The sequence below is a fragment of the Aegilops tauschii genome, chromosome 2 (assembly GCF_002575655.3).
Source record: "Aegilops tauschii subsp. strangulata cultivar AL8/78 chromosome 2, Aet v6.0, whole genome shotgun sequence".
Lineage (NCBI taxonomy): Eukaryota > Viridiplantae > Streptophyta > Magnoliopsida > Poales > Poaceae > Aegilops > Aegilops tauschii.
Window position 1 is genome coordinate 11026460 of NC_053036.3, and position 4899 is coordinate 11031358.

Consider the following 4899-nt stretch of genomic DNA (forward strand, 5'->3'; position numbering starts at 1 on the left):
CAAACTTTTTGTTTATACAGTAGTGATATTCTTTGTTTCACTCTTTATCTTTGGATTCTTATCTAATGACCCAGGACGGAATCCTGGACGCGAGGAGTAAAAATTCAGTTTTTTTTTCTTATTGGATTTGTTTCGTACATTTATCTATGAGAAAATCCGGGGGTCAGAATTCTTTCCAATTCGAAAGTCCCAAATGATCCAAGGGAGCGGAAAGAAAGGGATTCGAACCCTCGGTACAAAAAAATTGTACAACGGATTAGCAATCCGCCGCTTTAGTCCACTCAGCCATCTCTCCACGTTCCAGAGCGAAAGGTTTCCGTGATATGATATAGGCAAGAAATAAGAAATAACGGTTGCAAAAAACCCCCTTTTTTTCTTTCAAAAGTCTATAAAAATTATATTGCCAATTCCATTTTAATTATATTCTTTTTTCTTAATGTTAATAAAAAAAGAAGAAAATTCTTGTTTTTTCTTTCTAAAAATCGATATTGGCCGAGAGACAATCAAATAGATTTTCTCTTTAGCGGGCATTTCCATATAGGACTTGTTATAATTATAATAAAACAAGCAGGTTATATAAAAAAACACTTTTTTTGTCGATTATTTATCAAGAAAGCAAAAAGGGTTCTTATCAAATCCACCATAAAATTGGAAAGAAGCATAAAGTAAGTAGACCTGACTCCTTTAATGATGCCTCTATCCGCTATTCTGATATATAAATTCGATGTAGATGAAATTGTATAAGCGAATTTTTTTTATTTCCTTAGACTTAGACCGCGCAAGACAAGAATTTTTCGCTATTTACGATTTCATATTCTTGTTACTAGATGTTCTATAGGAATAAGAAGAAATCGCAACTCCTTTGCGCTACACATAAAATTGGATTTCGAAGGTCCATTTTTTCTCAGAATCCTCTATTTTAGTTCTTCCACCCATGCAATAGAGAGGGAATGGGAAAAGAAGGGTTACTTTTATTTTCATTTTTCCCTTAAAAGATAGACTTTGAAATAGGAGTCTTGGAATAATGCTGAATTCAAAGGTTTATTTCTTTCTATAGTATAAGAAAAACAATTTATTTCTATTTCTATAGTATAAGAAAAACAAATAGTATAAGAAAAACAAATCGAATCAAATTCATGGATTTACCACGACCTCGGTTGTGACTGTGACTCCATAGATAAAAATGGGAAATTTCTCTCTTCGAGACCATTGAAAAAGGGCATTGAACGATAAAGAAATCGTCCACAGATAATAAAACTATCATATGCCTTGGAAAGTGATATGAGGTGCTCGGAAATGGTTGAAGTAATTGAATAGGAGGATCACTATGACTATAGCCCTTGGTAGAATTCCTAAAGAAGAAAATGATCTATTTGATACTATGGATGACTGGTTATGAAGGGACCGTTTTGTTTTTGTAGGATGGTCTGGCCTATTGCTCTTTCCTTGTGCTTATTTCGCTTTAGGGGGTTGGTTTACAGGGACAACTTTTGTAACTTCTTGGTATACCCATGGATTGGCTAGTTCCTATTTGGAAGGTTGTAATTTCTTAACCGCAGCAGTTTCTACCCCTGCCAATAGTTTAGCACACTCTTTGTTGCTACTATGGGGGCCCGAAGCACAAGGAGATTTTACTCGTTGGTGTCAATTAGGCGGTCTATGGACTTTTGTAGCTCTCCACGGGGCTTTTGCACTAATAGGTTTCATGTTACGCCAATTTGAACTTGCTCGGTCTGTTCAATTGCGGCCTTATAATGCAATCTCATTCTCTGGTCCAATTGCTGTTTTTGTTTCTGTATTCCTTATTTATCCACTGGGGCAATCTGGTTGGTTCTTTGCGCCGAGTTTTGGCGTAGCAGCGATATTTCGATTCATCCTTTTCTTCCAAGGATTTCATAATTGGACGTTGAACCCATTTCATATGATGGGAGTTGCCGGAGTATTAGGTGCGGCTCTGCTATGTGCTATTCATGGAGCGACCGTAGAAAACACTCTATTTGAGGACGGTGATGGTGCAAATACCTTCCGTGCTTTTAACCCAACTCAAGCTGAAGAAACTTATTCCATGGTCACTGCTAACCGCTTTTGGTCCCAAATCTTTGGTGTTGCTTTTTCCAATAAACGTTGGTTACATTTCTTTATGCTATTTGTACCCGTCACCGGTTTATGGATGAGTGCTATTGGCGTAGTTGGCTTGGCTCTGAACTTACGTGCCTATGACTTTGTTTCCCAGGAAATCCGTGCAGCGGAAGATCCTGAATTTGAGACTTTCTACACCAAAAATATTCTTTTAAACGAGGGTATTCGTGCGTGGATGGCAGCTCAGGATCAGCCTCATGAAAATCTTGTATTCCCTGAGGAGGTTCTACCACGTGGAAACGCTCTTTAATGGAACTTTCGTTTTAGCTGGTCGTGACCAAGAAACCACCGGCTTTGCTTGGTGGGCTGGGAATGCCAGACTTATCAATTTGTCCGGTAAACTGCTTGGAGCTCATGTAGCCCATGCCGGATTAATCGTATTCTGGGCCGGAGCAATGAACCTATTTGAAGTGGCCCATTTTGTACCAGAAAAGCCCATGTATGAACAAGGGTTGATTTTACTTCCACACTTAGCTACTCTAGGTTGGGGAGTAGGGCCGGGGGGGGGGGGGGGAAGTTCTAGATACTTTTCCGTACTTTGTATCTGGCGTACTTCACCTAATTTCCTCCGCAGTCTTAGGCTTCGGTGGCATTTATCACGCGCTTCTGGGACCCGAGACTCTTGAGGAATCTTTTCCATTCTTTGGTTATGTCTGGAAAGATAGAAATAAAATGACTACAATTTTGGGTATTCACTTAATTTTTTTAGGTCTAGGTGCTTTTCTTCTAGTACTCAAGGCTCTTTATTTTGGCGGTGTATATGATACCTGGGCCCCTGGGGGGGAGATGTAAGAAAAATTACCAATTTGACCCTTAGCCCCAGACCATACAAATGCACGGCGAGCCCATGCGAAGGGTTTGGTTAAAATATGCCAAATTCCGCCAAATACACAAATAAAACCCAACCATACATGCCCACCAATTATATCTTCTAAATCATCTACACTAACAATCCACCCTTCTCCACCAAAAGGAGATTTTAGTAAATAACCAAATTCCGTCCTGGGTCATTAGATAAGAATCCAAAGATAAAGAGTGAAACAAAGAATATCACTACTGTATAAACAAAAAGTTTGAGAGTAAGCATTACATAATCTCCAAGATTTTTTTTGAAGGAATAGATTACCAGTTTTTCCTTACCACACGGATCCACTAGGATGGTTTTTTTTTATACCTAAAAATGCAAAAAAGAATTCTTGAAAAAAATTGCAAGATACCTATCACTAACAGATTCGTTTTGAAAGTTCAGAATATTCTTGACATTATCTCTAGTGGCATGCGGGCACCCACGATTGAAAAATATCGAAGACTTATCATGGTTTATACGCTGACCTGATGCCAAGTAATAGCTTTCCAGTAGGTTTGAAACTGCATTAGCCCCTTCAGTGTTCGCCTTAAAAAGCAGCAGGCTATCATCGGCGAAGAGTAGGTGGTTGATGGCCGAAGCCGTTGGAGCCACCTTGATACCCTCGAACTGAGATGATGAAGAACCGGATTTCCGGAGGCACGAAAGGCCTCTGCTGCAATTACGAAGAGATAAGGGGATATCAGATCTCCCTGTCGGATGCCTCTGCTAGGTGTGAATTGGTCAAGCCTCTCACCATTAAAGAGCACCGAGAATGAAACTGACTGCACCATGTTCATCACAATTTGTACCCACGATGGTGTGAAACCCAACTTCAACATCAACGCCTTAAGATAGTCCCACTCAAGGCGATCATATGCCTTCATCATATCGATCTTATGTGCATTGTAACTGTTCACCTTTGCTCTGCTGCATTTCATAAAATGAAGGCATTCATATGCGCTAATTATGTTGTCAGTTATCAGCCTTGCGGGGAAAAAAGCGGACTGCTCCTCTGAGATGATGTCAGGTAGAATATGCTTCAGCCTGTTTGCCACAACTTTGGATGCAATCTTGTATAGCACATTACATAAACTTATGGGTCTAAATTGAGACAATAAAGACGGGTTCATTACCTTCGGGATCAACACCAAAACCATGTCATTAATGCAGTCCGGATTGTCCTCCCCTCTGACAATCCTTAGTACCGCCTCAGTTACCTCAAGGCCACAATGATCCAATGGCGTTGGTAGAAGTGAGCCGGAAAGCCATCTGGACCGGTAGAATTTGTAGGAAACATTTGAAAAAGTGCACTCTTTACCTCATCGGCTGTGTAAGGAGCCACTAGCATCTCGTTCATCTCGGCTGACACCTTGGTTGGTACTGTTTCAAGGACTGCCTCCATATTGCTGACCCCCTCGCTAGTGTATAGAGTTTATAAAAATCATGTACCAGCCCCTTCAACTCCTCGGGATCATTATTTATCACCCCTAGCGAATTCTGTAATGCCTTGATCATATTTTTCTTTCTGTGGATGCTAGCTCTCAGGTGGAAAATTTTGGTATTCTTGTCCCCTGAGGTTAGCCAATCAATCTTGGACCTCTGCCTCCATAGCAGCTCCTCTCGGTGATACATCTCCACAAGCTTTTCGTTAATCTTTAGTTCAACATGTGTTGGTGCAATCCGGCTCGGATCAGACCTTAGCTTCTCCAATTCTTTCTTCAATCTTTTTATTTCTTTTCGGACATTTTCAAATGTGTTTGTGTTCCACCTTCCCAGATCATGTGAAATCGCCTGCAGCTTTGTTCGGAGCTGGTCCGCCCTGCTGCATGGTTCTCCCCCTGTCCACGCTGTAGTGATGGTGCATCATCATCCCGAAGTTGGTTATGTATCGCGTGTCTGCCTCCTCAATGATG

The 4899-nt window shown here is 40.7% G+C and overlaps 1 non-coding gene across 1 annotated transcript; it reads right to left on the minus strand.

The window, feature by feature from the left end:
* Window positions 1-207: 207 nt before the first annotated feature.
* TRNAS-GCU (transfer RNA serine (anticodon GCU)) lies at window positions 208-295 on the minus strand. Its single transcript has one exon. It is a non-coding gene; the product is annotated as a tRNA-Ser (tRNA).
* Window positions 296-4899: the final 4604 nt, after the last annotated feature.